Source organism: Dasypus novemcinctus, chromosome 3 (assembly GCF_030445035.2).
Source record: "Dasypus novemcinctus isolate mDasNov1 chromosome 3, mDasNov1.1.hap2, whole genome shotgun sequence".
Lineage (NCBI taxonomy): Eukaryota > Metazoa > Chordata > Mammalia > Cingulata > Dasypodidae > Dasypus > Dasypus novemcinctus.
The window spans coordinates 103,732,215-103,750,179 of NC_080675.1; the positions used below are offsets into that span (position 1 = coordinate 103,732,215).

The 17,965-nt window shown below is 35.5% G+C and overlaps 2 protein-coding genes across 3 annotated transcripts in view; one reads left to right on the top strand and one right to left on the bottom strand.

The window, feature by feature from the left end:
* The window catches only part of CHRM5 (cholinergic receptor muscarinic 5), a 111,371-nt gene extending 107,534 nt beyond the window's left edge, over positions 1-3,837 (bottom strand). Inside the window, exon 1 of one of the 2 annotated variants that reach the window (XM_058293857.1) lies at positions 2,653-3,837. The gene's annotated coding sequence lies outside the window, so the exon portion shown is untranslated. The remainder of the gene's footprint in view (positions 1-2,652) is intronic. The other variant, XM_058293856.1, reaches the window with a different exon arrangement.
* Positions 1-17,965, top strand: part of AVEN (apoptosis and caspase activation inhibitor) — a 197,402-nt gene that overhangs the window by 64,697 nt on the left and 114,740 nt on the right. The window lies entirely within an intron of this gene.

Here is a 17,965-nt window from a genome sequence, read left to right on the forward strand (position 1 = left end):
ATTGAAATGCCCTGTTGAATTAAGCTTTAAAAACTTTATTAAACTGGAATGAAAAAAATTCTTTCAAAAACGTAAATAAAATTTTAGAAGTTATGCAGATAAAAGTAAATACACATTTGCTGTATTTATATTTATTTTGTTTTGTCAGTCTCTTTAAGTGTTAACACTTAAAATTAATTTTAGGTATATTTCTAATTTTATATATCAAAATTACATTGCCTGCTATTTCAGACAAAGTTTGTTTTTATTTTTTTAGATTGGCATCTAGACAGAACTCTTTAGAGTATGTACTTTATTTTGACCTATCTAATGACTTTTATTTTCTCATGGTTAAATGAAAAGTTTATAGCTTTGGATGATTTAGAGTGAGCAGAGTCTAAAGCTGTGGATTAGCTTTCATTGCAAGGATATGTTAGCCAAACTGTTCACTCTGTTTATATGAAAGAAATGATCATATTACTTTACTAATCTGAGATGAATATGTGTGAACACAAGTACATAAAACACATTCTAAATTATAGAAACAATTAGGTAGTTATTGAGTACTTCCCAAGAACATCCAAAACCCCTTTAATTGTTAAATCTATCTACCAGGAAAAAAATCCTGTAAATAAGCCAGTTTTTCAGATACTATCATAAAATCTTCTACCTATTGTTATCCATGAGATGCTAAAGTTGAAGCAATCATTGATAAATGATACATTTAAAAATTAATATTTTTTATTCTTACACTTTCCACCTAAATGAAGAGGAAAAACATACAATACAATATGCCAAATTATGATAGGGTTTTGTTTTTTTTTAAATTGTTATTAAAACCTCAATGATCACTATTTAGAATGGATTTTTATAGAGAAAAGTATGATTTGCGTAGGAAAGCAAATAAAGATTAACTGGGACTGATGTTGATATAGATAGTGTCTGTTTACCTATCCATCCTCATAGAAGATAAGTCAAAGAAGCAAAGTTCCTGAACTGGTGGGATTTGAGTGTGTGCTTACATAACAATAAGTAAATAAAATCCAGAAAACTCAAGAAATATAATTGTATGCCTCCTTCAGTTCTGTTTATTGGAAGCAAATTGTTTGAGTGTAATATTATTAACTTCAGATTTTGCCCAAGTTGATTATAATAACGCTTTATGATTTGGAATATTGGTTAGTATTTCTCACTTACAGTTGTATATACATGTTTCAAAGCATGTTATTTTACAAAGTGTAATATTATCATAACAAGGAAAAAACAAATGAAAAGAACTCTTAAGGGTTCTGGTAAGTCTCAAAATAGATAAAAAGCAATACTGTACTTTTAGTTAGGGCTGATATAAGAATGAGGTGTTTTGAAATTTCTAAAACATTTTTCTTTAAACCAATTGATACATTATACAATTACTGCTTGTATTTAAATTGCTGTTCTCCTTTGATACTGGAAATTGATAGTGAATTTCTATAATGAATTCAGATGCGATAGATTTGTGACATTTAGGGTTATTTGTTCACTCCTTTTTCAAAAGAGTAAAGGAATCATATGATTCACTCTCAGAGTTTGAAATAATGAAAGAATTAATTGAAATGAAAGAGAAGAATTTCAAATTTGACTGGTTTGTAGACAAGTACTGAGTATTTCTGATAGCTTTTTGAATATTAGCAAAAGATCTCTATAGTTAGGTGTGATTTGCTTTTATTGTTTCCCTTATCCCTCATCTTCTAAGATAATAGGAATGTGATTATATTGTATGAAAAGATTCTTTATGAAAACATTAAGCTTTGAACTTAACTCTTCCAATTGAAGTTATATGAAAACTGAATTTTTGGTAAAAATTTATGTAGAGAATTAAAATTTGTCATGTGAAGAGGTCTGACAATACCTTTCTATTGTTTTTACAAAAGATCTGTCTAGAAGTCTCGTTATGGATTTCTAGGGAATTTCTAAAAGGCACTGTATTCTTTGATAGCTCAGTAGGTCTTTGCATTTTATAGTTTGATCCGAGTTAAAGCTTTTGAGGTAGTAAGGTACCAGACATCCTTTTTGTTTTGTTGCTAAATCAGAAAAATGTCTTCATTTAGTATGTTACAGCAATAGACCCCGTATCATTAGGGTACATTACCTCCATTCTACTAGAGTAATATACCTTCTTCTACTAGAGATTGGTTTTCTTTAGTGTGATTAAAAGTGACATCACAACTTTGTTGTTGTTAGAGACACAAATCAGTCATTGAGTTTTGTTCTTTTGCATTAATAGAAATTTTAAAAACTTATTAATTTTTCTTTGTTTTACCAAGTGCCTGGGGTAACAAAGTTCATTTGAATATCTTTAGTAAATAGCATCTGTGAGTGGCTCTTGTGTACCATTCAGGGCTCTCTTCACATATTTTTTTCAGGCTATTAAATTTTTTTAAAAAGGGGGATTTTTATTATGAAAGATGGGACAAATCCAATGAAAACTGAATGTTTTTTTGGGGGGAATGTTTTATGATCCAGTAACGGTTTATACAGCATAAGTAAAAACAAGTGTTTATCTCAGAAGGTTTAAATCTGATAAGGCATGAGGCAAGATCACATGAAATTAAAATCTACTGGCTTATTCATAACATCAGCAGGCTCACTTTCAGTAGTTAAGATATAAATTAATGTTATAAAATTAAATCTTACCTGGAAATGGTTTGTTTGAAGCTCAGTAATTTCAACACTGGCTGGAAATAATAAGCTTCGATACCTGAAATGCCTTCTATACTTTCCTTTTGTGTTTCCTTTTACCACTGTGTTGTATTTCTTGCAGTATCTTTATATCTGTATTCCTGGTAATCTGTGGTATTAGTTAGGATAGCACACAATAGGTGAAGATTCCATTTCGAAGGGATTATAGAAATAGAAGGGTGAATTTTGCCTTTCTCTATTTGATAACAGCAGTTGAACTGACCACAGGCAATTTGAGTGTTCAGAACTTATTAAAAATTCATTGAATGTTTCAGCAGTGAGAAATCCTGGTCATATCTATAGATGTTTTACCTTCTGGAAAAGTTCTGCTATCCATATTTCAGAAATACATAAGTTTCCAAATTAAGTTGCTGTAAAAAAAAAAAATCACCTGGACTGGAAGCATAGATGTTCCCTTGTACTCTCTTGCTTCCTCTATTAGTTTTTCTCTTTACCAACTTTTCAGTCCATTAGCTTCCTTTCTATAGAGGATGAAGTGATTTCTTCTGTCCTTATACTTCTGTAACACATAGTTCTGGCACACAGTTTTTTTAAAAGTGAGAGAAAAATCCGAAAGGAGGTACGGCTTTATCATATCTCTGGACAGTGAACACACTTGGCATGAATGAAGAGCTGATATGAGCTATTCAAACCAGACAGCAAACTGATGGGATGACGCTTTCATACATAATAAACCCATTAATTACTTCTCCTGATGGACAGCAGTATTCCCTGAAAGGAGGAAAGAAAGGAGCAGATGATCATTTTCGGTTTGATAGGTGCTCTCTGTTTAAGCAGCTTGTCATCGAGAAGTGAATCCAGGAAAAGCTGCAGCTTGGGAGTGTGATCAGGTAGAATGGGCAAGAGTTGTTTTGGCAGACGGTTAAGTGACGTATTTTGGGAGGAAAAAGAGAGCTTAGCACAGAGGTAGCTGGAATAAGCTTCCAAAATGCTTTTGAAAATGTTCATTTTTCCCTGTTAGTCCTTTTGGCTGGAAGAAAATGCACTGTACTTAAGCTATGCTATGCATTATTTGCAGAAATTTTGCTGAGCAGTTTTCTTATCCCTAAAAAGGGAAAATAATTTTTAAAAAGTATTTGAGATAGAAAGAGTATATCATGGGTTTTAAAAATTTATAGTGGAGAAAAGTTGCTTTTTTATGAATGGCATCTTTTCACATTATACATCTTTTGGGCACATGCATTTTGTTGGTTAGGCATAAAGCATTATGACTCATCATTCGGTATACCATTTTAATGTTTAAAATTTTTCTTAAATAGAATTCTAAGTGGATATGTAACAGAATGCATCTAATAAGTCAATTTCATAATCTTTGTACTTTAACTTTTAAATACCACATGGATTTTTTTTTTCCATAGACTCCTTCAAGAGTGTATCTGGGGGGAGCAGGTGTAGGTCAGTGGTTGAACACCTGCTTCCCATTACAAGGTCCTGGGTTCAATCCCCTGTAACAACAACAACAAGAACAAAAGAAGTGTATCTGGGCAATAGAATGTTTTAATAAAATTATGAAAAAATTCGAATGTCACAAACTATGGAAAATAATACATGAATGTCTATGAACTTGTTACCCAGATTAGTAACTATCAAGATTTTTGCCACATTAGCCTCATCTAGCTCTTTTCTTTGTAGAAGTATTTTAAAGCAATGTCATTTCACATCTTCATACTTCAGTATGCATATTTTAAGGTATGGCTGTTGTGCTATTATCACACCTAATAAAATGAACAATAATTCTTTGGTGTCATATAATATCCAGTACATTTCAAATTTGCCATGTCCCAGAAACTATTTCTTTCTTTTCTTTCTTTTTTTTTAAGGAGGTCCTGGGGATTGAACCCGGGACCTGGCACATGTGACGCATCACTGAGATACACCCACTCTCCAGAAACTATTTCTTTCTAGGCTTTTTTGAATTAGGATCCAGACAAAGACTACACATTACATTTCGTTGTTAGACATTAGAATTTCAAACACTGACTTAGATCATGACATATGAGAAAGAATTAAATTTTCATTTTATAATTGTCTTTTTAAAAATTTTTAAAATTTTATCTGCCCCCCCCCACTTGCGGCCTGTTGCATGTTGTCTGCTCTCTGTGTCCATTCGCTGTGCATTTTTCTGTGTGTGTATTTTTATTAATTCCAACCCCCCGCCCCCGCCATGGCTTATTTGCTGTCTGCTCTCTGTGTCCGTTTGCTGTGCACTCTTCTGTGTTTTTGCTTGTCCCCCTTTTTGTGGCGTCACCTTGCTGAGTCGGCTCTCCGCAGCACTTGTGGGCTGGGTGGCTCTCTGTTGCGTGTGGGTGAGCCTGCCCTCATAAGGAGGACCCGGGACATGAGCCCAGGGCCTCCTATATGGTAGATGGGAGCCAAACTGATTGAGCCACAGCCACTTCCCATAATAGTCTTTTAAAACATTTGTAATATGACAGTTTTATCCTCTAGGATATTTCGTTTAAACTTTTTTCCCACTTAACATTATGTATGATACTAAAAAGAAATGTAATTTTGTATAATGATGATTGACCATTAGTTTGGTTCATTGCTTTCTATAGGTTTTCTTTGACGTGTTCTGGAGTATGTCGTTCAGGTGCTGTCCCAAGGTACTGCAGCCAACTTTTGGTCTGGGAAAACTCAAATACATTTAAGAGTCAGTTGTCTTACTTTATTGCTGAAAAAGACCACCTTACTTGTTTAGCTTATCAAATAAAATAGACCACTTTTGTAATCAATTATCCCTTTTAACCCATTGATTAATAAGCCACTTTTCAACATTCGAATGTGACATAAAGCCCTGTGAAGATCTGAGGAGAGAGAATTATAAATCTATCACATGGAGCCATTGTGTTCATGAGGACCAATGACTGTAATTTTATATATATATATATTTCATTAATGTCAGGGTTTAAAAAAATTTTTTTTATCCTGTGGATCTGTTTTCCTATAAGGTTATGTACTCCCAGCTCCTTTCTGAGAAATCAAAGCATTTGATTGTCCACTTAACCTTCCCAGGGATGCAATAACAGGATGTCTTGAAATAGCTTGAAATAACTGCCTCCTCCCTTGCTGAAATTCCTCTCATGTGTCTCTTTCTCTTCCTCATTCTTTGTCTTTCCTCTCCTGTCTTCTTCCAAAATGGCTAGATGAATGAGAATGGTGAAGGTGAAAATATGGGGAGCCATTTGAAGGGGATGGATGGAAATTACATTATATTGTGGCTTCCATTTCTATGGAGGGCCATAGACTATTGCCCTCTCTAGGTACTCACAGATCTTTGGCTGTGTCTCCTGTCATATGGCATGGTATGGCATGAAAGCTTGGTAGCTCTGTGTGGCACTTTTTATGTTCCCTAATTATGTCTGCCTTATTTGTTACCTCTTGCCACACAGGTAGTATTTGTGTTATTACTTATATTCTAGTCACTTAGGAAAGCTCAGTAAGTGATTACTGACTATGATTATTATTTATAGATAAGATGAATGGTAAAAGGTGAACCAGAAACACTTCATTTTCCTTTTCAAGTTGTCTCTGTAATTTTTCTACTCTATTATTTCTAATGTGATGTCAACATCAGGAAACATGAGGATTCTCCAGGGGAATTTTGTATGACTCGTGATAGAGTGGTTACATAGGGAACTCGAATGACAGAGTGTGAGGAATTTTGGGTGTAAGACCCTACTGTATTCCAAATCATTATCTCTCAGTGCAGTAGCTATAGCCCAAAATTAATAGAAAAACATTGAGCAGTGACCTATAGAGTTAAAACCAAAAACAGATGCACCTCAGCTGTTGTTTTTTTTTTAATTTTTTATTGATTTTGTAAAAATATTACATTAAGCACCTCAGCTATTGTGAGAATTACTTTTTGCCAAGACTTGTTCTTGATATCTCTGACTTTGATCTTGTTTTTAAAAGGCTACATTTATTTTTACTTTCAATAGGATGGTCTTTCCACTTTGAAGCAAGGAGTTGACTGTGTGAATAATATTGCTCAGAGACTAATTGGTTAAGTGGCTAGTTGGGTAGATGGCATTCTACCCCTCTCCACCCATATGAGGTGAAGGAGAGAAAGTCACAGGGAAATGAGCTTTTATGTTCTCTTTGATGTTCGTAATAAAGCATAGTTTTCTTTTGTTCAGATGTCTCAACTCCCATCTCTCATATTTTGCAACTCCCTTTATTCTCATATTTAATATGAACTTCCTCATTGCCACTATAAAGTTGCTCAGACACCTTCACAAGCTTCATAGACTTCATAGGTTTTTAAAGAGCTTTATGTATAATAAGAGAAATGATTTTTTACAATTTCACAAGATTCTTTCTCATGTTAGGTTTATACCTAGAGGTGTGCTCACAGGTGTTTCTAAGTCTTTGTAAAATTGTAACTGCTTTTATAAAGAAAAAATAATTTCCTCTGTATGTTCTCCAGTTCTTAGATCAATAGGATTTGTGACTGAGAATTTTTTCTGTGGCAACTACTTATTTTTACGGCATTCCAAATATTCATACTCTCATTTGAGTGTGGTTATTTTTCAGTATTAAACAAAGAGAAAAAGTTGCATTTTTTTTAATTTTTATTTTTTTTATTTTTTTTGTAAAAATATTACATTATAAAAATATGAGGTCCCATTCGACCCCACCACCCCCACCGTACCCCTCCCCCCCCCCAGCAACACTCACTCCCATCATCATGACACATCCATTGCATTTGGTAAGTACATCTCTGGGTATCTCTGCACCTCATGGTCATTGGTCCACATCATGGCCCACACTCTCCCCCATTCCATCCAGTGAGCCCTGGGAGGATTTACAATGTCCGGTGATTGCCCCTGAAGCACCATCCAGGGCAACTCCAAGTCCCAAAGGCGCCTCCACATCTCATCTCTTCCTGCCATTCCCCATACCCATCAGCCACCATGTCCACTTTTCCCACTCCATTGCCACCAAAAAGTTGCATTTTTTAAGGGTGTATTGTTGTAGAATTATTTAAACTCTTTATAGGATAAATGCCTTTCTTACTGTTACCAACATCAAATCTTTGTTGTCTTACTTGCATAATGTTGGGTTACTTTTGGTACATCAATTGTAATCGCTAACAAATGTTTATTGACACCTTATTAGGTACGAACACTGTTCTTTGCATGTGTGACACGTTTATTCTTAATAGCTTTGAGGCAGAGACGATAGCATTTTTATCTCTTATTTGGACCTTTTTTTTATCTTCATTTTTAAGCTTCTTTTCTTACTCCTCAAACATGCCATCCGCTCATTTCACTCATCTCACTCATTCTGGTGTTTCCTTTCCATTTCATCCTTCTGATTTTAAGAATTCTCAGTAAACTGCAGTTGACCACTAGAGGTCCCCTGAACATACTTCAGGAAGGTCTGGTTTTACAGTTAAATCTCATAGGTGAAATAGATATGTTCCCAAGGAGATTGCCTACTTATATTTCCTCTCATTAAATATATATTAAGTACATTTGTGTTCCAGACCCTGGTACCATGTTATGTTCTATGGAATAGACTTAAAAAACGAAAAAAAAGGGTAAGATCTCTGTCCCTAAGAGCCCTCAGTCTAGTGGGGACACTAACATGTTAGCACATGGTCACAAGAAGACATGTTAGCATGTCCACATCACATCCACGCCCCGTACTTTCATATTTCAATTACTGGGGTCCTTCAGACTTCCAGGATTGTTAGAGCTCCACTAATACTCTTGAATTTTTCTGTAGCTTTTCTCCTGTAGTGAGAGCACTTCTGATGATACTGCATCCTCATCCGTATGGCAAATAGCTGCTCTCTCGGGACAGATAGGATTATTTGTATGGTTTCTGGGTTTTGTTTTCTAATATCCTCATCAGCAGAAGCTCTAGGCATCTAATCTATAGGAAAGCACTTCATACAAAAGCCAGGGTCTTGATCCCAAGGCAGGCCCTACAGAGTTTGCACCTTCTAAATCCATTTTGCTTTATACTAAAGAATATTTCAGAAAGGGTTTCTTGTATCTCCCATCTTTTTTTATGGTGGGGGTGTTTAAAAGGAGAAGTGTTTCCTAGTAATGTGCTTACAAACCTCTTTAGAGTAATTTATGAAAAGTACCTAGCACAATGTCTGGCACATGGAGGCTAAATGCTCAATAAATGTCAGCAGTTATCATTATGATTGGAGATAATAATTTAATTTTAGTGATGGAAGGAACCTCAGAGATTATTTAGTGCAAATACTCATTTTTCACAATGAATCTTAGTACTCTTTTCTTATTCCGTAACTGTTTGGAGTTTTAAATATATAGAAGATATTTAATGCTGGCTGTTCAATATTAGTAAGACCAAAATTTTGATTTTGTCATTATCAGATGAATGGTTATATTATTTCATAGGAATTTTTATGATGATAAATATTTGGAACTAAATGGTAATTGATAGTTTTAAAAGCATTTAAGAGTAATATTTGGGAAAGCATTAGATACAATATGTAAACTTTCAACATAAACAGAGACTGATGTAGGAAGCCTAGCAATTCATTAGACTCAACTGTAACAAAAGTTCCACAGGAATTTCTGAAGATTATACATTAGTGACTTTCTGGTGGGGCAGTCAGGATCTATTTTAAAAAATGTGTACCCCTTGACTTGGGTGAACAATAATTGGGAAAAAAGTTCCTTGGTTTCTAGAGGGTAAAATCATCCTTACTGATTTTCTAAATTGCTTGCGAAAGAAATAACTGAGGATAAATAGAAATTAGTGGGTCATATTTTAGATTAAAAAATGTTTTCACAAAGTTTTATCTTAAGGTCTGTTTGAAGAACAGAGTCACGATAGCCTTGGATGCTTTTTGGTAAATAACTGATTTGTCTGGGACAGCAAGAGAACTGGAGGAATAGGTATCAGTTATCAGAATGGAAGTGCTCTGGGGATAGGGATTAATGTTGGGGCAGTTTTAAAATAAATGACTTGAAAAACAGATAAGAGAAAACCCCAAGATTATGTAGTGATATATAAAGGCATTAGGGATAAAATCTCGGGTTAAGCTCTTTGAGAAATAATAGATGGTAGTATAAGCAGAATGGCAGTATGGGCATGAACAAGTGAAATTAATCAATTATAATTATGTGATGAGATGCAGTAGGATGAGGGAGTATCTATAGTAAGGTTTTATGCAGGGTAGTAATATGAACTGGTATATTTTTAAAAGATTGCTCAGAGTCCTGTGTAGCATGGTAAGAAAAGAAATTGGTAGACCAGTAAGGAGTTTGTTGTAATGATCCAGGCAAAATCTGGTGGTTCCTTAGGTTAATGTAAAAACAGTAAAATGGGAAAGATTTAGGGAATGTTTTGGTGGTAGAAATGATAGAACTTGACTTGCTGGTAAATTGGATGTTTGAGAATGATCAAGAATGAATTGTTGAGAATGGCTCCCAGAAGTCTGGCTTATTTATGTGAGTGGAGATTCTCTTTGCTGAAATTGGGGAAGCAAGATGTGGGCAGATAAAGAGACAGAATATCGAACAAGATAAGCTGTAGGTTCTGCTAATTCTCACCTTCTTAAATACTTGAGGATATGAAAGAATTTTTTGCTATCTTTATATGTGAGAATTAGTATACGCTGTTATCTTTGTAATCAAAGGTCTTTTCTCCCCCATTCCTATGTCTTAAATGATGGTTTTAAACTTCGCTTTGGTTTTTCTTGTCTCTCTCACTTACACGCAACACAAATCCATAATGAATTTTCTCTTTGTAGATATTCCAGGGAGGTTGGAAAGGAATTGATAAATCAAACCTCCTCTATGGGCTGTGGCTTGAAAAAGCCATTCTACTCTCCCCCAAACCTGGTTGAGAATCACTTTTTAAAATTTTCTGTGTGTATGTATCATATTTTTTATACTGTTTTCTCAGATTCCTTGGTCACACTGGCTTGTAGGCAGGAAGGAATCTCCTCAGATGATCCAGACACCTAATTTTCTAGTTGAGGATCTAGATCATCTGGGAAGTTGGCCTTTACTCAAGGATGTAGCTCTTATAACTGGATAACAGCAGATATGTGACTGGAAACCCAAGAATTGGAATCTCAAACTATTTTTCCTTTCATGTAACATAGCATTTATTTCTCAATTTCTCTTTATTTATAAGAAGAGAAATTCTTATAAATAATAAGACAAATGGAATAGAATGTTTAGAAAGAAATACTTGATAAGGTAAAACAACTATATAACTTCCTGTAGAGATATTTCATATTTATAATTTGAGAAGAGTGATACTTTAGAAGATAAAATGGGACTCATATTAAGGAGAAAATCATTTAACCTGGAGAGCTCAGGGATGTTTTCTAGAGGAAGTGACATTAAGCTGAGTAGGCAGTATACATTGATTAGGCACTCTTTGAACCCTTCTGAAAGTGTCAGTTTTAAGAAGTCCATTCCATTTTATTTTTCTTGTTTATCCCGAGGAGTTACCAAGAGGCTTGTTGTGTTCTAAATGATCAGTGTAGTTCTGAATTGTATGTTAAACTTTTAATATTTCTGATCAGAGTGACAATAAAATCTGTGACACAGAAACACATTTACACACTCACTTGCACACAAGCTCACTCTCCTTTTAAACCCAAGTATTCTTGTTGCCATAACAACCTGATTATGGTAGTGCATTTGCTACTATGGTTGAGGTTGTGTCAGCAGTTCCATTATAAGCTGCAATTTTCAGGATTTTAAAATTCAATGTTACATTCATGGGCATGACATCTAAAATTTCATCTATTGATTTGATTTTCCTTTATAGTTAAATGTCAAGAAGTTGGTCTTCATCTCTCATTTTGAAAAAGATTCCTATATCCACTGTCTAGGATTCTGCTTTTGTTAATTTGTGAATATTTTATTGCTAAATGAAACCTCAATATCTGATCAAGTTCCTTTATTTTATTATGAGGAAACAGAAGCTCTGAAGGACTAAATGACTTGCCTAGGACAAATAATTCAAGAGGATGATGGAGTTCAGCAGCCTCTTCTGCTTAGTGACCTCTTTGGTCTTCAGTTAAATCTCACAATGATATGCCTTTATTTATTTGATTATGTATCTTTTTGTATATTTGATGAGTCTTATGTCTTGTAATCACATTGTTTTTACATATTGTGTTATAGAAATTTGTTTATATGTCCAATCTCTACTGAACTGAGCTTCTCAAGAGAGACCCCATGCTTTATTCATTATGCTTTCCCCATCATTTGTTGAGAATGATCAGCTTAGCCTCTTCTTCCTTCTTACTCTGACTGCCATTTACCTGGCTTTTGATCCTCTTTGTTGCCTTCCCCGCTCTTGGACCTCATCTGCTACTGGTTTGTTCTAGTTTGACTCTTAGCACTATACATTCACCACCAGAGAAGGGGAGAGGAAAGATGGAGTGGGGAGGGGAAAGGTGGGAATTCTAGGCAGAGGGAGAAGCTCATGGAAAAGATGGGGGCATAGGGAGAAGCTCATGGAAAAGTTTGGGGGCATAAGAGAGCTTGGTACTTTGAAGTCTGTGGCTATGGCTAGAGTATAGGGCATAGTAAGAGATGATGTTAAAGAGTTATTTCTGGGCCAGAAGACGGATTTGTATTGGACTTCTTGCTAAGAAATTTGACCTTTTTTAAAAAGTTATTGTTTTTATTGAGCTATCTCTCTTTTTTTCTTCCCCATCCCATCCCTCCCCCCTCCCCCGCCCTGCTGTTTTTGTTGTCTGTGTCCATTTGCTGTGTGATCTTCTGTATCTATTTCTCTTTTTGTCTTCTCTTAGTCTTCTTCCTCTAGGATTCACTGGGATTCGATCCCTGGGACCTCTGATGGGAAGAGAGGTTCCCTGTCAATTGTGCCACCTCATTTCCTGGTCTCTGCTGTGCTTTGCCTTGACTCTCCCTTCATCTCTCTTTTGTTGCGTCATCTTCTTTCTGCGTGACTCACTTGCGCGGGCACTGGCTCACCATGCGGGTACTTGGCTTGCTGTGTGGGCACTCAGCTCACCATGTGGGCATTCGGCTTGCTGCATGGGCTCTGGCTCACCATGTGGGCACTTATGTGAGCACTCGGCTTGCCACGTGGGCACTCAGCTCACCGTGTGGGTACTCAGCACACCACGTGAACACTGGCTTTCTGCGCAGGCATGCTTTCTCTTCTTTTTCACCAGGAGGCCCCAGGGATCGAGCTGGGTCCTCCCATATGGTAGGCAGAGGCCTTATCACTTGTGCCACATCCGCTTCCTATGAAATTTGAACTTTATCTAGTAGGTAATAGGGAGACATTGAAAAGTCATAAGCAGGAGAATGATATGAAGAGATTACCTAAAACTTCTATATCTTCATGTTCTTGAATACTGAAATTTTCTGGGAAAGAGTGAGCGTAGGTAGATATAAATTCTCAGAACAAAATATAAGCACAGAAAAGGGAGCAATTAGTTCTGCCTAAGGTATGGTGATAGGGAGGTGATGGCAGGATTTTAAAGGGTGGTGAGGATTGCATGAGGGTGTGAGAGAGACACATTTTAAGCATGAGAAACAGCTTGAACTAAGGATTGGAGGGAAGAACTTTCTTGGCCTATCAGGGGAACATTGTGCCTGTGTTTGTGGAGTGAATGTCTGAGGTACCACCAGCTTGGAGATGGGATATGTAGGCCAAGACCAGGTTGCCACAGGTTGTTTAGTGCCCTGCTAAGGAGTGTAAACTGTATGCTCTAGACAAGGTGTTCTTACCAAGGGGTTCCTGAGCTGAATTGAAATTCAAAATAACCATTATTCTTATGGGGACATATTGGTACAGGTATGATGTACTTATTAAATAATACACTGTGTAGTGTGGACTCAGTAAGGGGTCTGTGGTTTTTCACATGACTGGCAGAGGAGTCCGTGGAACAAAAAAGATTAAGAACTCCTACTCTAGATAGATAGGAGGGAGTATGGCTTTCAAAAAGCAGCAGAAAGACATTGAGTGGACTTGTGCCGTAGTGAAATAGCCTGGCATTCTAGAGGAAGATGGAGAAAGGAGGAAGAGAGATGGATGCTCTTCTAGTAGAACCAGGTAAACAATGAAGGTATCTAATCTGATTAGAAAGATTAGAAATAGAGAGGAGAGACTGAAGAGGAGAGACATTTCAGAGGTAAATTTGTCAGATCTGGCAATTGACTGTATAGAGCAAAGGAGGTAAAAGAATGGAAGAGGGACACTTTCTCATTCAAGCTTCTAAGCCGATATTTTTTGCCATTTATCAAGATAAGGAGAACAGGAGAAGGAGATGAATGTGGATTAAAGATATTATTTTTAAAAATCATACCAAATTTTAAAAATTGAGGTATAATTTACATGTAAAATGCTAAGCACTTAAGCAACAATTAGATATTTTGACAATTGTGTACACCTGTGTAACAGCTATCACAAACAAGATATATAATAGTGGTTCTCAACCTTTAGCATGCATCCAAACACCTGGAGGGCTTGTTAAAACAGAGATTGCTGCACCCTCTCCCAGAGTTTCAGATGCACTACATCCGGGGAGGAGACTGAGAATTTCCATTTCTCACAGGTTCCCAGATGCCGTTGGTGCTGCTGGTTCAGGGACCATGCTTTAAAAAGCACAGATTTAAACATTACCGTCACTCTAGAAAGATCCTTCTCCCTCCTCCCCCTTCCTCAGGCCACCACAGTTCTGACTTCTTTCGCTATGATTTGTTTGTCTGTTCTAAGACTGCAATATGAATGGAGTTATACAGAATGTTTTCTTTCACACAAAATGGAATTATACAGAATGTTTTCTTTCATACAACATAATAATTTTGAACTTTACCCATGTTATATGTTGTTTATTCCTTTTTATTGCTGACTAGTATTTCATCATTATGAATATAGCACAGTTTGTTTATTTACTTGTGGGACATTTGTGTTCATTGTGATTTTTGGCTATTATGAGGAAAACTGCTATCAACATTTATGTATAAGTCTTTTTCTGGTCACATATTTTCATTTCTTTTGAGTAAATACCTGGGAGTGGAACTGCTAAGTCATAAGGTAGATATATGTTTAATTTTATAAGAAATTGCCCAGCTGTTTTCCAGAGTGATTGTAATAGAACGCCTTAAATTGTGATTACATTTTCATTGACCCTAGTGAGGCTGCTAGGTACTGACTAGACTTAAGAATTTTCACTGGTAAAGAAAAATATTCTATGGTGGACAAAGAAAGTTGGCAAAATTACCCTTTTGGACATATATATTATCAACAGTGGTGCAGTTCTTTCCCAAGCCCTAAGAAAATTTTAAATCTATGCTTGGGCTTAAAAATTGCAGTTCACTATTTAGTCAAAGAACATTTATTAAGCATTTGCTGTGTTCTAGGCAGATTAAGGGTATATGGGTCCCTGGCCCTCAGATGCTCACAGATCAAGTAAATTCTTAAAGTACTTTAAGAAGGTTTAAGGCGATGTCTTAAGTCTAAACTGCTTTCGAACTTAGTTTATCTGAATGCCATCCTTCCAAAGAATCAGGGCATAAAGAAACAAAAACCAAAATCTCCAGAGAATTTCATTGGGAAAATGATGGATTTGTTAATAAATGATGTTGGTTCAAGTAGAATCATCATCCAGGGAAAAAACCTTGATTCAAATCTCATACCCCCAGATTACAGTCTAAGTCATTCAAGTTAAAGATTCAGATGTACAATGACAAATAAAAAACCTGTATTAGTATTAGATCAATCGTGGACAAATTATTTTCTAATGTCAGAATGGCGCAGGCCTTTCTATATATGATACAAAATCCAGAAACCATGAAAGAAGAGACTGTTAATTTTGATTATATAAAAATTAAGAATTTACGTGTGACAGAACTACCATAACCAAAGACAAAAAACAAGTGAGTGTGTGTGTGTGTGTGGTGGGGTGGCTGGAGGTGGAACTCATTACAGAGGACTAATTTTCAATATATATAATGAGTTTTTACAGCCTTATTAAAAATGGGCAAAGGCTACGAACAAATTGTTCACAGAAAATGAAATGCAAATGAAAAGATGCTCAACCCACTCATGATAAGAGAAATGCAAATTAAAATTAAGCTGGAATACATATTTTCAGCTATCAGACTGACAAGAGATCAGAAAGTTTGATGAGACACATGTTGGCAAGGGTGAGGCTGCATAGGGTAGGAGAAAAAGGGCATTTCAGGCTGAGGGATTAGTGGGAGCAGAGAAATGGAGGCTGAAAAGGAGAGGCAGCAAACTGGGACCGGGCAGGTCAAGTAAAGACAAACACTTTGAGATAGCAAAGAGTGACAGCTGGCACTCTAGTATCAAAAGAGAAGACAAAACAGACACATCAAAAGCAGTGACTGAAAATGCTGATTATTGTGAAGACAAACAGTTCTACAGAGATTAGTAGCCCAAGGGGGTCACTTGATAATGAGTGATCAGAGGTTACCACCAAAAGTTATATTATGCTCAGCATTTCTATTTAACAAGGAATTAAAGTAGAATTTTAAATTAAATGAAATCAAATACAGCTAATAATAATTGGAAGATGTACTCTATGGTTATCTCAAATTTAATTTTTGGAGCTTATGTTCTGTTATTTGGTGATACTGAAAAATGAAATAAATTTCTATTAATTTGTTACTTGTTGCCATTCTTAGCTTGTTTTGTGTGTGGTGAGTTATGTTATACCACCGAATGTTTAGGACTATTGTGGCCAGTCACCTCTCTGTCTCCTTTGGTTGCAAAGAATTAGGTAACAAGGTGATGGGAAGAGAGATGAACTACTAGTGTTTGATTTGAAAAAGCAAGTAATATGTGGTTTTGGGTAGAATGGTGCTTTTATATTTCATTTCCATTCCTTTTTTTCATATTCCTTCTATTTCATTACTTATTTTACTGTCAGAATTCTAAAATTTATGAAACACTTTAGAAAAGAAGTTACTATATTATTTTACATGATATTGGAGTCAAAGAGTTAGCTCAGATAACTGCTTGAGATACCTTTCTGGTCTAGAATGTTATTCTCTGCAGAGCACTGTAGTTTTAAGTAATGTACACTGTGGGATATGCCTTTGATTTTATTATTATTAGGGGCAAATAGGGCATGAAATATTAAGGAGATTTTTGTCTACTTATATTCTTAATAAAGAATGTAATTATATGCTCAAACTGAAAAGTTTACTTAGTTTACATTTTCCTTCTCATTTACAATGTGGCTGATATCTAGATTAAAAAAAAATCCCATGCCCAAGCACATTTCAATAGTTCCTTCTAGTCAGGATGGCAAAAACATTAACAATAGGGCAAACCTAATAGAGTACTTTGAATGCTGGCCAGTGTAGACTGATGGGATTTTCTCATAGGTAAGGCCATGGAGGCTGTATTAAAAAAAAAAAAAAAAAAAAAATATATATATATATATATATATATATATATATATATATATAAAATGATGTTGAATAATTAGTATCCTCTGTTGTATATGAAAATCAAATTTATATTTTGTATTGAGTTCATGGACAGGCAGTCACTGCCCAAGATGTCCTGTGACACTTTTTGAGGTAGAAAATCTAATGATTGACAAAATGTTGATACTAATAACTCATCTATCATTCATTTCAGTTAAGAAAAGTTAAGTCTGTGGGACTAGAAACAGATGGGAAAATTTTGCTTTCTCATAATAACACTGGGATACTTCGGAATTTATATGTCTTTGAGTTGATTTTTTCCCCCCAGGTCCCTGTGGCCAAGGATCATGGCATACTTGCTGCTCTTGTGTAAATATGTACATGTGTTTCTATAGTGGTCTATTAGGCACTAAAATATAGTTATTGGTTGGTTGACAAATTCTCATCTACATTGTTTTCCTCATTTGGATAGTTTCATTTCCATATCTAGTTCATTCATCTCAGAAAAATGAGGTAAAATTGAGTTTTTATGCAAAAACCTAATACATGTTTAATCTCTGCCTATTTCCCATTCCTGCTGCTTTGGGAGCCATTTTTAAGAGTTAAGTTTAATATTGTTGCATCATTTATGTAATTTTATATCTTTTCAGGAGTTCATTGTAATTTTCAGCCATTAAATGTACTGGTGTCTGACTCAGAAACAAAGAATACTGAAATTGCAGTGAATGAGACTTACTTTTTCATTTTCCTCTAACCCAGGGGTTCCTAAGCTTTTTTGTTCCATGGCCCCCTCTGCCAGTCAGGTGAAAACCATGGACCTCTTACTAAGTCCACACCATACTATGTATTATTTA